At 44.1% G+C, this 14553-nt stretch overlaps 1 protein-coding gene across 5 annotated transcripts in view; it reads right to left on the bottom strand.

The window, feature by feature from the left end:
* Positions 1-12697, bottom strand: part of LOC114060157 (ubiquitin-associated protein 1-like) — a 33589-nt gene extending 20892 nt beyond the window's left edge. The window contains exon 1 of one of the 5 annotated variants that reach the window (XM_027889417.1): positions 12510-12697. The gene's annotated coding sequence lies outside the window, so the exon portion shown is untranslated. Of the gene's footprint in view, positions 1-10471; positions 10595-12509 lie in introns of those variants that run through there. The other 4 variants (XM_027889413.1, XM_027889414.1, XM_027889416.1 and 1 more) reach the window with 4 other exon arrangements.
* Positions 12698-14553: the final 1856 nt, after the last annotated feature.

Genomic DNA, 14553 nt, shown 5'->3' with positions numbered 1-14553 from the left:
AAAAAAAAAAAAAAAAAAAAAAAAAAAAAAAAAAAAAAAAAAAAAACCAAACAAAAAACCCACAAAGAAAAGAAAAAAAGTCTCTTTCACTAGGCCTAACAGAAAAATAAGTTTTAACTCCAGCTACAGTAATTCTTGTTAAGTGCTTTCACAATCCAGGAGATGTTACATGAAGGTTCTTGGTCCATTTTAAGATCAACGAAAACAAGTCAGACCCCCCTTGAAGCAAACACCGATATGGAGTTGCCACCCAACATTCAATGGCCACGGCTTAAAACAAATCTGATTATATGTCTTCATCTTATAAGATACAAGTCCAAGTGGTCACCCTGCACTTCATCAAATGCAGACTAGGGCTTAAACGACAACAGGAGGCTGAGGGAGGAAAGTGTGAGTTATCCCTGCTGCATACAAACCCCATGGATCAACATTCCAAGCAGTTGTGATGAGAGATCTAACTCTGAAGAGCAGCTTATGACATTAAGCTGATGCAGCTTGTTATTGCTAATGCAGTGACTGAGGGGCAAGAGGGACAGTAACCAAGAAAATGGGAACTTATAAAAACATTTTCAGAATACATGAGTAGGAATGACAGGGAGAAAAGACCCCTTAAGAGCAGGTCTGTGTGCAGACCACATTACTGGATTATAAGACAACACCAGTGACGGCAATAACATCCATTATGGGGCTTTACGTGTCCAATGGCACCTTCCTAGCAGTGAGAAACATCAGGAGACATTGATTCTTCAAACTGGGCCATGGTTTCACGTACCGCTGTGGCCAATTAGACCTTCTGCTTCAGGACCTTTCAGTCGGTGGGAAGTTCAAGTAGAAGTCACCTCCCGACGCTCTCAGAGAATTGTGGCACCTCTCTGTGGTTCTGTTTGGACTCACGGCATTAACATCAGACACCTGTAGTTACAGTAACCCTCGTGTCACCTCCCACTTTGCTCATCAGAGGTACTGCACTTGTTGAAAGCACACACTGTTTGGGCTGGTTTAAGGATTGTTTAAGTTTTTTCTTAACTGGTAACAGACAGCTCTATTCCTCTTTTAAGGTCCTGACTGTATATTTGGAGCATGAGGTAATTTGCCATACCCTTCACCCAGAAATCAGGGATAACTCCACAGTGGCTGTGGAAATGCAGCACACTAATGTACCAGCCTTTTAGTCACTCAGTGACTTACCAGTCATGCAGGTTTCCAATGCAGTTGAAGCTCATACACCACACAAACCTCTAAAAATACAAGTTCCACAAGCAAGAGCATAAGGAAACAGAAAATCACTTGCAGGCAGCCCTGTGGTCAAAGCAGAAAGAGTGCAGGCTTTTCCTTGGGCCGGACACTGACATGCCAAGCAACAGCATGGACATTGCACCTACTCTAAATTTGCATTTAACTGCTGCAGCAAATGGGTGACCTTTTTAAAAAGGACTCTTCCCAGAAAACTCAGTCCTGTCACAAGAGAAAACTACTTGCAACTAACATCTAAGACTGACCCGACTTTCAAACTCAGCAAACAAGGGGATAGCCCAGGTTCTGTCAACTCCAAGAGCAGATGTGGATTTTAGAGTGCAATAATTAATTATTTACAGATCGTCTAAACAGAACAGCTGAGGGAAAAATGGGTGTGTTTACATCTTTTTTTTGCTTCCCAAGTTCAGCTTCACTAACTTTGAAATTGAAAAATCGCCAAAAAGAAAAAGCATGGCAAACTGGAAACAGAGGGACCATCTTCCCCTCCTTGAGACACAAACGAAGCCAGATGGAAATTTGAGTGATAAATCATAGCATAAAATATAAATGTGTCATGCAGTTCCTACATCCTCAGAAAAAGGTGAGAAAACATGATCCAGCACTCCTACCACCAGTGAGGGCTGCAGTAATCTCACAATGCAGAAATGAAACAAGTCCCAAATTTGATGAGCAGAGCAACAACTTTTAATTACTGTTTTCCTACGTCTGAAGTTTGGATAGGAAATACCTTCCAATTCCAAGAGTTTAAAATAGTCAGATGGGAAGCATTTATTAACAATTTTAGCTACTTCAGCTTAATTAACATAAGATTTCATACTAAGAAAGACTATTTGTATTTCATACAAAAGAGCCAAATCTTAAACAGCAATCTCATAACTAGCCAGAGCCAGGCCGGTGCACTAACTTCCCTAGTTAATCCCAACACTTTAAAAGAAAGTTAATATTTCAGCACAACCCCTCTCGAAGGAGAGAGACTGCTAATTGCTACCTTCAACAACAGAATTGCCCGCTTACTCTGTTCTTTTGGTAACGATGCGTGAAAAAATGGTGGAATGTCTGCACACTTAAAATGTATGCCCGGAACCCACAGCATCATCAGCTAATTAAAATGCTGATGTTTGTTGCAGTGGTACTTCAATATGTAACCAGCTGCCTCTTAAGTACTTGAATATTATTACTTCAAACTTGTCCCAGTCGTGAATGAGGAGAGATAGGCAGACGCTCCCAAAATGCTGCCAACACCGAGTAAAACAGCTTTTGCCATTAATCAGAACACACACTTCTTAATCAAACAATAATAGCATCTCTGCAGTTTCAAGCTTTCTCTTCTTCTTTAACCAAGAGACGTAAGAGGTGGCTGATCTGATCTCACATAGAAACGAGCTGAACTCCATTGGCCACACCAGAAACTACTCCCAATACCAACACAAGAACTCAAGTTATTTTACTGCAGAAAGCAATTAGTATTCATTCATATTCTTTTGATATATATTACCAAGAACTCAATGTGTTTAAACATGCTACAGCAATTAAATGACTACCTAAAAAAATCCATTCCAAAGAAAGCTATGCAACTGTCACCTTTTCTCTGTTTCATATCAGAAGAGAAATTATGTAATTTGTTGGTAATTATGGTTTTGGTCAGAAATTTGGTGAAATACTAATGCTTATGGAATTTCTCTAACAAAGCAGATGAAATCAAGCAAGAAATCAAGTTGGACAGAAGTTTTAAAATGGACAAATACAATCCGCCAGTGGGTCAGACATCACTTGCAGTTTCATATATTTGATCTCAGCCAAAATAAGTGCCTATTGCACTGTACAAGAATAATGGGATCAGTGTTAGACTGCTATAGATGCATCAACTTTTCCTTTTATACTTGGGTCACATGAGCTACCCACTCTCACCACACATTTAATACTTTGCCAGCAGGACTCAGCGTGGTAATTAGAGAAAAAATAACCTGTACCATTAACTATTCCACCTCCAAACAACTGTGCCTGCCCTGCAGCAAGCAGGCTATAACCTTGACATCCAGCATGGGAGCTGCTGCTTCCTATCCTGACTGCACCTTCAATCCAAATACACAGGAGGCCAACAATGGCCTTCTCCCACTCCCTGCAGGATCTTTTCCATCATGTGGTTAAAACTGCTGCACTACTCCAGCCATCTGATGTCCCTGTTTCCCACTAATACACCTCATTTCTCTCAACGATTGTGGCTAAAAGAGGCACATTCTGAGAATACAAATTCCCTGCAGATTCACTTGATTTAGAAGCCATCACTCGCTGAATGTTCTGGGTTACAAGGGGCCTTCAAAGATCATCCAGTCCACCCACTCTGTCACACTCTCCCTCAACGAGGTTGCTCAGAGCCCCATCCAACCTGTCCTTGAACACCTCCAGGGATGAGGCATCCACAACTTCCCCAGACAACCTTTTCCAGTGCCTCACCACCCTCATTTCTCCCTGATGTTCAATCTTCCCTCTTTTCAGTTTCATCTCTCAGTGTTGCCATTTTCCAGGAAACGCCCTTATTCACCATCAATTACTCTTTCTCCAAATATACACTTCGAGATACCTGGAAATGGAGGTTCTGAACACTTTTTCCTTCTGAAGCAAGTAAGAGCTGACCCAGCATACCTGGAAAAGTGTGGTCTCCAAAACACTCTTCTGTGACATGACAACATAAGCTCAAACCGTCTCAAACCTCCCTGATTACCAAAACATACCTCATGAACTTGTTTTGCCTTTGCCTTGACAGCACTGATGTGAGAAATGTGAACTACATCCCAGGTGCTACAGATGTGACATTTCTCACATAATTACTTGACTTTTCCTTACTTGACTTTTCTTTACTTGACTTTTTTTTTATGCATTTTCATGCATCAACATGTCACTGGCACAGTCTCAGCTTTCAATGCCAGCTCATTTTGTCCTCAATTCATGTGTCACTTCCATAGAGCCAACAGCCATTTGTCTTCATCCAACCCATCTTATCAAGACTGAGATAAGAAAATAAGCACAGGCAGAAGTACACTTCTGAAAAACAAAACAGGTTTTGCTGCACTGAAGGATAAAACTAATAGACCAGGAAAAAAAAAATGCACCACCATAGAAGGTGAACACTGACGTCAGCTCCTGTCAAAAATTCGCTGAGCTGAGCCCTCAGAAGGGACACACTCCTTCCCAGACTAACTCAATAGAGCAAAGGAATCAAACTAAAATATTTAAAAAGTACATGAAGCAAATTAAAAGATGGTCCCACTGCAGCAATGCCTAAATAAGAATCAGATACAGTACCAGCCAAGCCTGCTTCCATGTTCTTCCACTCAGTCCAAACAGGACTGAATGGCTGCATTAAAAAGATGGCATGGGGAATACCATTAGTACACAACACCAAATTAAATTCCCCTACCAAAAGTTGTAATTCAGATGAGTAAGTTTAACTTGTTTTAATTAAACACGGAAATGGTGCCTAACAGAGCATTAAGAACAGGAAATTATTTTAAAGTGCATAGTAACTTCTTAATTATTTCTTGAAAAGGCTTGTTAACTTTAGAGAAGGCCAGAGCTGGTAGTAAAGATTATATTCAGCTCTTTAAAAACACACAGAAACAGAACCATCATTACCAGCTATCAAAAAAATGCTCTGACACATGAAAACAGCAGCAGACACTTGAACAGGCTCAACAAACGGGAGGTACCCCCACCGAGTACACTCCTGGAACTGAATTCTTTGGGAGCACAGGGAGGTATTTTGTTTTGAGCAAGCTTATCTAGTGCAGAAAATTAAAAATTTACCTTTAAGCAGTGAAGTGAAAACGAGGTTTCCCCCAGCTACAGTGGATATATTACAAGACTATCATAAGTAAATGAGCTGCTTGCCATGTTGAACATTAGAAAACCTCGGTGTCCTAGTGCCATAGTCAGTCCTGAGCAGGAACATCTTCCTTGCAATCTCCTGATTTTGGAGTTCCCCAACAGCAAAGACCCCTCTATTAACACAGGAGTGCTTAAATGGGAATACGGCTCAGCTTATAATCCAACAACAGATCGAAAGGCTCAGGACTGGAAGACAAACAGGAGGGGAAAAATCAGTACACCTGTTAAACCAGGTTTAATCTACGTGTGCAACTGTTACAGCTGAGGTACTGACAGGGAAGATACATAAATATGCAGATAATCCTTACCCTCTGAGAAGGAAAGAAGAGAAACTACCCAATGCCTGGGGTAGTGTGCCCAGTCCCTGGGGTGTAACTTTCAAGGATACTCCAGCTGCTACACTCACCTTTACACACTGCTTCAGAAAGCCTTTCCATACCACAGGTATCATTTCTCCCTCCCTGCCACAGTCAGACAAGATACTCAGTAGACCCCTAAGCATCATAAATTAACCTCTTTGCCCACCTACCTTAATTTCAATTGTTTCCATGTAAAATGAGTTTTAAGGTTTCAATTTCCTTACTTAAAAAAACAAAACAAAACAAAAAATCCCGCCAAAAAACCAACAACTAAAGAGGTCTGATTTCTCTGTAAAACAACAACTCAGTTCGTCCTCCCAGCAGTGCAATTCTACCCTTGCAGTAAATCTTTGAGCAGATAAGTTTAAGGACTGGTGTAGACTAGAAGTCTACACTTCACTACAAACACAGAGTGAACCTTCTATCACAAAGGCACGGAGCAAAATCCAGAAACTCCCAAGGTGCTGGGAGCAACAGATACACAATTCCAAGCCTCCCAACTGTAAGGATGTATGGAGACTGAGCCCTCAGTGCTCAAGTGGAATGGAAAATAGAAAAGAAACCGAAGCCACAGAAAGACTCTGCTTTCAGATGCAATCCAGAGAGCTACATGACATAACGCCAGGAATTACACACATACACATGCTTTTCATTCATTGCCTTTTCCCTGGGTGGAAAGCAGTTTTGCTGAAATTCCCTTACACCCTCAGTACTGCCTCAAGTTCTCATACAAGACTTCGAAATACCTGTCAAGGCACTAAACCAGGAGTAAAACTGTCACTCTTTTGTAGGTATGAGGAATAAAGCACAAAGGTGAAGGTGTTTACCCACAGTCATCCAGTTCAGCCAGTAAAGTCAGAACAAAACTTGTGTTTCCCAAATCCCAAAACCACAGCTACCCCAGGAATCTCACTGCATTCTCTCATTTGCCCCAGTATCTTTGTCACTTCAATCTTCTCTATCAAATCACTCCTATTAAGTCTTTTCTTGTCTTCCTATAAAAGCCTGAAGGATGCTCCTCTGGATTTGAACATGAATTTTGGTGTAGTCCAAACTTTATTTTTAAGTTACTGCTTCAAATTATTTAACTCTGTAACTTTGCTATATACTGTATATCCACTCTCACTTAGCAGTACAAACTTTTTCCCTGCACATCAGAAACTTCTTCAGCAGCTACAGTAATGAATGCAGCCCCCAGAACACTTAAAGCAATGAATAACTAAACAGAAACGGCTCATTTTATGTGGAAAAGAAACTCTCAGAGATGCATTAGCTTCATTTCCCCAGGACATTTTGACAGATCTGACTCAGCTCCAGCAATCCAGCCTTACTTCTACTTTATAACTAGACCAGAGGAGGCTGATGGATGAGACTGCCCCATGACCACCTCGGAGTCACAGCTTCTCCTCTCCAAACCTTTAACAGACTGGCAACAACACGGGGCTGCTGACAGCACAGAGATCTTTCTCAAGGGACCATCGTAACTGTGACAGGGCAGCAAGATGATTTTTTGGCTTTTTAAGAAGGAAAGCGGAATGAGTATGGGCTGACCACTCCCCAGCTGAGATATCAGATATTCTCCTGTAACCTGAGAATCAGTCCCAGCCTGCCTCCCTCATAACCCATATGCCTGATTCAATCCAGCTTACTTTAGGGAATTAATCCAGTGCTGCCAAACGACAGCACATGAGCACCACATTTAGATTCCTGCAGGAACATTAAATTGCATGAGAAATAGGCCTTGAAGGAAGCCTGTCATAAAACGGATACACAACTCCCCTCCCAACCTAAAGGGAAAGCGAGAAGACCTTTCCACGACTTGGAGCTACAATCAGTTTATCCAGAGTACAGCTAGATCCCCTCACTAAACAGGGTTATATTTCAAGCGTTCATGCCCACTGCTGTAACACACAGAGAACACCCCCAGAGAAGGCAGCCCTTCAGGACTGGGTACTGCTCCTGCGTGCAACACGGAAGCTCAGTATGAAGGGGATGACATTACCATGACACAAAACCGGCCTCGGCGGCCATTCTGCCAACCAAATGTCTGTTTCCAGAGTCCACCCCCGGCTCCAAAAGCAGCTTAAGAGCAGTTTGGCCGTTCATGTCAATGTCCTCCTTCATCTATCTTTCATCCTATAATTCGATAGTGGATTCCGGAAGCTGCATTTATTAACTGCTTTTCCAGCTGAAGATCTTCATGCAGGTGAGATTACAGGCCATAACAGTCTTACTTCTATGTTCACACTTGAATTTGCTAGCTTTCCCTTTGCACACAAATTGAGAAATATTTGACAGTGTTACTTAAAAGCAAAAAGCTTTTTACCATCTTTTCTTGAATTTTCTTTGCAAAGGGGGCATGACATTACTAAGCACAGGCATTCAGTGATCTAGGAAGGCACAAGATTTCCAATTAAATAAACAGAAAACAAGTATTAAACTCCCTCCTACAAACAAGAATGAAGCCTGTAACTGCAGGAATGTTTTTCACTCACTTCCCTTTTCTCAACAAAGAATATAAAGGTAATTTCTAAAAAAGCTTTTTTTTATACTGTTACAAACACAGTAAAGCAAAATGAAACCCAATAATCTTCCACCTATTTTCCACCAAGAAGTCAAACAGACTGGCAACAAGCTGCTTGTGGTGACATAATACTTAATTAAAAGATTAAGAGCACATTCTTTTCTCAGAGGTTATGCAGCATAAAGCTTTTCTGTCCTTTTTCACCAAACACAATTTTATTCCAGATTATTAAAGGTGATTTTATTCACATAAAGCCCTTTCCCTGGTACATGTGCCTCCTTTATTTCTGAGTCAAATCATTACACACTACTATCAAGGACACCACATGATGGTATTAGTCATTAGGGTGTATCCCAGGGTGGCTTTGCCGTATCACAAAAGGAAATACTTAATGTTGTAACAATTACTTTGCAGAGTGTTAATACGATAGGAATCTAGCTTTATTTTAGAGTTCAGAATTGATGAGGCAAATCAAATTGAACACATAAGCGCACCTCTGTGCCCAGATTAAGCACAGGGCTAAACTGTGACACAGCACAACTTGTAACAGGCACAGCCAGAAATCCACCCTCCCAAAACCAGGGAATAAATCTCACCAGGCATTTCAGTCAGGGCTTCCTCTGCTGCTGCGCTAGAGATGTCAAAGCACAAACATATACATCAGGAAGAGGCTTAAATAAAATCTCTCAAATAATCCGGTAGATTGTTAACAAAGACCAGACAGGAGCTAACAATCCTTTACTACTGCTTTCCATCATGCCAACAAGCAACAGCTAAGCAGATTAAGGGTATTCATATTCAGACCATCTTCCAAATGAAGAACCCACTACTCCTTGGATGGGACTCATGTTCTTTCAATTTAAAGTGTTACTCTTGTGTAGGAGTTTGGGACACAAAATGCAGCTGTGAAAATACGAGCTCGGTTAGTTACAAACTGTAATACCATCGATGCAACATGGCATTTTCAACCAACCTGCTTTCTTTCCAGAAATAAACATCCAAGCCTAAGTCAGAGCAATGACACTGCGTCCGCCTTTTGTCATAATTCTGTGTTTCAGGTACTCTGCAAGCTTAAAAGATTCTCTGGAGAGACCTTGTACCTTAAAAAATAATAAAAAAAAAAATCCAACCAAATGCACAACCAACTCTGGACGTACAAGCTGTCCTTTAAAAGTTTCCCAACCACCGGAAAAACTGTTTCTCAGCATTTTAGAAAATACCTTCCCAGCACAAGGAAGGATTTGGAATAAATCTAATGATTTAAGAGAGGGAAAGCTCCTCTTCAGCTCAGTTTCTGATGAAGATCTCCACAGAGGACTACACTGACTGGAAAAGGTCATTAGGGACACAGAACATGAGCTTATTCAAACCAAGTCAGAGGGTCAAAGCATTAAGCAATGCACTTGCATACCAGAGAGGATTACCTACCTAAGCAGTTAACACACAACTGTGAGTTCAGCCTTGTATCAATCAGCTGCAATAATCCCAAGGATCGATTGCAGAGCGGTAAGTGCTGCAAGATCAATAGTGTTGCCTTCCCAGTTATCACAGCCAGCACACACAATGCAGGGAAACCAACCTTTGATGCATTCTAGAAGACCTACTTTTTCAAATAAGAAAACTATTTATAATTTGTAAACAACCCCTCTTTGCCTTTCCTTCAAACAACTGCTTTCCAAAACATCTTCAGAGCTTTCCAATTACGGTTCTGCTAGATCCTCTTTACACTGACATTGATCTGAATTGTACAGGTCAATTTTAAAGAGATAGACATGTCTGTAGGTAGAGATCCTTGCAAAAGGACAGCTGAAGCTCTGGAATTCATGATTTAAAAGACTGGGAGTGACAATGCTAGAAACAAAATGCCAGAAAGGCTGGATAGAAGTTCTGTCTAATAAGTAAAACTAAATTTCTCACAGCCCAATTTATCAAAACATTCAACACAGCATCAACTATAAAACAGAGGAGCAGGCTGTTATAAAAACTTATTATACAGAGACTGGACATGGACAACAACACTGCATGTCTGAATTATCAATCCCTATGGCTTGTGAAAGCAACAGGAAACCATAATCTTATACAATTCAAAAGAAGAATGAGTAAGGTGATATTTTCCATGTCATTATAGCACTTTTGACACCAGCACCAGCCAAAACAGTTCCAGCTGCAAGCACAGAGGCTGGATGTGGGTGGACTGGTCCAGAAACCTGAATCCTCTCCTGTTAGTTACAGGTTTTTATGTCTAGGGATAACAAGCAATGGGCACTGCAAAACATCACATGAGTAATAGAGATGGAGGTATTCCACGTGTCTGTGATGATTTTTCACCCTTATGATATTTCTATCCATCAACACAGACCATACAGCAAGTCTCTCAGACGATCAGTATACTCTTCGAATATTCTGAAAATTAAATTCTACTCATTGAAGAAAAACTAACAGTTACTGATTCACATATCTTATACCTGAGATTTCCCTGGTTTTCCTTTTGAAGTTTCATGTGCCTTTGTTTCAGCTCGCACTTGACTTATGCAGTATCTGACCTTAGTAGCTGCAGCTTCTCCCCTGACTCCACAGTGCATAAACAGGAGAAAAAAAAAAACAAAACAAAACAAAACAAAAGGAGGTATCAAACAGTGCAGGCCACACACAGACAGTGAAGAAAGGAAAGGGCAACCACTTTCAGTTTTGTTTCTGAGACTAAACTCACAAGTTGCAAAAGCTGTTCAAAAATTGCACGTTTTCTGTCCCCCTACCCTTAGAATTAAGGTTGTTGCCTGAAAGGATTAAGTCACCCTAAAGCAGCACTGCCCCTTTTGAATCGCAGCTCTGCGAGCACAGGAAACTGAGGTCATTAAGCGGCAGCTCTGCTCGGTGCCGCAACCCAACACCACCCCGCTCCCAGCCTCGAACACAGCCCAGCTGCTGCCGCCGGGGACAGCTCAGCCCATCCTACTGCCCTGGCTACCACAGAGCTCCACACAGATCGCTGTTCCCTACGGAGAAAAGGCAAGCAGGAGGCCACAACAGGTTTTTTTTCCCCCCTCCTCTCCCCTGAGAAATGCCAGGAAACCAGCAGCTTCAGGAGTTGCAGAAATGCTCCAACGTTGGTAAGGGAAGGAAGGTGTGGAAGAGGTCTGGCCAACTGCAGCACTTCCTCTTTTTCCTTAACACCCTGGGCCACAGCTGGAGTAAGATTCCCCTCACCAAGCTCCCACAGAAGCCTCTTAACCCCGTGACAGGCTGTGGGATGCAGAATGCCTTCCTTCCATCGGGAGCACAGCCACTGAAGAGACTTCGCCACTCGCAGCCCAGCCCCTTATCTTGACAACACTCCCTTGCCATTTAGCAATATCCACCTCAGTGTGCTTAAATCCAACGCAAAAACACTGCACTGAGTGCAGGATGGCAGCAATGTTAGTTCCATAGCCAAGTGCCAGAGTTCACCTGGTTATCTCCGTTCTAATGAGACAACGTCATAAGACTTCTGTAAGACTGAGGCTTTTTTTTCCACTTGTTTGGAATTTCTGATGATGTGAAGAGTAAAAACAGTTGATAAGGTGATTACTCATTTCCAACTATTGTAATTTCTTTTACTAAATAAAGAATATCCCAAAGCAAACCTAACTTTGCCTTTAAAAATTATAAACTTTGAGCTATCAAAACACAGGGAAACAGTCCTTGAATACACAAAATAGCTTCATAGAAGTGTTAAATGTTTTATTTCTGGTAAGCACTGAGCTGAAGAGAACACAAAGCACTATCAGGAAGTCAGAAACTACAAAACTGAAGTTCTTACACCAACGCATATAACTATGGGATGTCTGCATCTCAAATGCAGAGAGAGAGAGACATTCCAAAGCAGAACAGCAGAAAAGACCCAGAAACAGGTGATGAGTACAGAGAGGGAAGTGTAGGGCTACGACCCATGAAGACAACTGGCTCCTCATCCTACAAGGAGATGCAGCCAAAGAGTGAACACTCTGTGATTTAGCAGTGGCTCAGCAGAAGTCTGAAGTGGCACAGGGACGATGTGCTGTGAAGACCCACAGTGCTCCAGCGATAGAAACTAACGAGTCACCTGGAGGCAGCCTCGACACGCACCACAGCCCCGAACAAAAATCAGATGTTTGGGCTCATCACGGGCTTAAGTTACGGGGAGGGGGCACCTCCCGACGCCACGGACACCAAATGCTTACTCGGATCTCAACAACAGACAGGCAAACTCAGCGAGAGCGAACCCATCAGGGGTTATTAAGCAGAGAGACATTCCCCGGACTCTGGCAATCCCGGAAACTGCTGGAAAGCAGGAGCGGTATTCCCGGGCCCGGCCTGCCTCTGCCCCGCCGAGCCGGGTGGGGGCGGACGGTCCCGGACCCCGGAGTGGGGGACAAGGGGCGCGGTCCGGCCCCGGCCCCCGGGCCCGCTGCGAGGAGACAGGCACCGCAGCACCGCCTGCCCCTCCCCGCTGTCCCGCCCGGCACCGGCGGTCCCCGGCCCGCTGTGCCGCCGCTATCCCGCGGTTCCGCCCGGTACCTGCGGCCCCCGGCCCGCTGTGCCCCGCTGTCCCGCGGCTATCCCGCTATCCCGCTCCTACGGGCCCCGCTCGGCGCCGCCGGACCCGGGCGACGCCATCTTGTCTGGGCCCCGCCGGCGGGATGGCGTCACGCCGCGACGTCACGCGCTCCGCCGGGCCAATCGGGGGTGGACTGAGGTGACGTCACCCCAGGCGAGGAGGGGGGATGGGAAGCCACGCCCCTTTCTGCGCGGGGCGGGGCGGGGCCAAGGAGTGTCCGTGTCCCCTTCCCTGTCATGTTACCGTTCCCTGTGTCATTCCCTGGCCCTGTCCCATTCCCTGCCCCATCCCATTCCCTATCCCATTTCCTGCCCCTGCCCCTGTCCCATCCCCTGGCCTTGCCCCTGTTCCTGCACCGGTAGCCGACCTGTCCCCCTGTCCTGCCCTACCTGGGAGCTCCTCCAACACCTTCTGCCCCTCTCCCATATGTGGTCCATAAGAGGGTCCCTAAGGGGCTGGATGAAGGTGGCAAGCAAGGCCCAGGGAGGCCGTTTCACCCCTCAGCCCCTTCCCTCAGCATCCACAGCCACCCCTCCACCTCCCTTGTCCCTTCGCAAGGGGCTGAGGGGACACTGCCAATGGGTTTTCAGCCTTTTGAGTGCTTCTTGTTCCAAAATGGAGAGGTTTTGTCCCAAACGGGGGTGACAGTTGTGCACGTGAGGGAGAATATGGAGGAGGGAGTTAATCGTGAGAAATTAAGACTGAAAACTGCCAAACTAGAATTATCCTTTGTATCCTCGGGGGAAGCTGGGAAGTCTGAGAGGTTCTTTTGTAGTGTCTTTTTCACTTTGGCTTCTCGCACCACCCTTGTCTTTGGGGTTGGTTAGAGGAAAACGCAAAAAAAGTCATAAAAACAGTGTCATATCAGGAAAATGTTTACCGATTCCATGTGACTTGAGGCACCATTAGGTTTCTCCTCTCTGCAATGCCACTGGGGAGTGGCAATCGCTGGGTTTGGATCACCCACAGTTTCGCTTCTATAATAATAGAAAAAAGTGTGTATGAGCTGTGTGAACATCAGAAAAACCACTCATCCATCCACATGGGGGTGTAATGAAAAGCGAATATGCTGTATCCTTTTAATTCCCCAGAAATAAGGGATTTCCCAGATGGAATGGTGTGGGAAAATGACTGTGCGCAAAACTAGAGAAAACTGGGAAGTTATGTTCACATTTTAAGAGAATTTGTGACAGCATGGAAATGACAGGGTGAAATGGAGTTGCTGCACCCTGGATGGAATGCGGTCAGCACGCTCAGCTTCCCACACACAATCCATGCTGAAGGGGACTAAAGGGAGAGCAGAGCAGAGCAGAGACACTCAGTGGCACTTTGTAGCTGGAAAGCCACACAGCAGCTGTCAGTCAACGGAGAAAAACAGAAGATGCCTTGCTGCTGAACCAGCAATTGTGGGGAGATCACAGATATGATACTGACGCTCACCTCCGTCCCGAAGGTTCCTGAGGTGTAACATATGTCACCCACTGAACAGGATGTGTAACTGCAGTCACTCAAGCTCCACCTGAACGGGAAAATAGCATAAAAGTAAATTAAAAATGGGGAGAAGTTAGGGAAGACTCCATCCTAACTTCTGGAATCAGTTGACAGGCTGAACCTACCTTCTCCCCCGTAGGGGCTGCTGAGTAAGGAACAGACTCTGTGTGAGGTGATTGATTGTCTCAAGCCAGCTTTTTTAATGATCAGAACTTGTCTGTAGAATGCTTTGGACATGTTTTTCCATCACCAGCAATTTTTGAACCTTAATCTGTCCCAATTTTCTATTATATTAATAAAGAGTGTTATTCTATAAACTGTTGGTGTGAGTCCCCCAGCGGTGGAGTCCTCCTGCAGTGGAGTACAGGGGGTGTCACACTTGGCTGTGGAGACCTGGGAGGGGGTCTCTCTTATGCTGTTGGCATGTGTGTGTCCCTGGATCTTCCGTGGGGTCCCGACAG

Source organism: Empidonax traillii, unplaced genomic scaffold (assembly GCF_003031625.1).
Source record: "Empidonax traillii isolate 1590-97213 ecotype Southwest subspecies unplaced genomic scaffold, ASM303162v1 scaffold262:size680716, whole genome shotgun sequence".
Classification (NCBI taxonomy): Eukaryota; Metazoa; Chordata; class Aves; order Passeriformes; family Tyrannidae; genus Empidonax; species Empidonax traillii.
The sequence above is the reverse complement of the archived record's forward strand: the minus strand, read 5'-3'. Positions and strand labels throughout refer to the sequence as shown.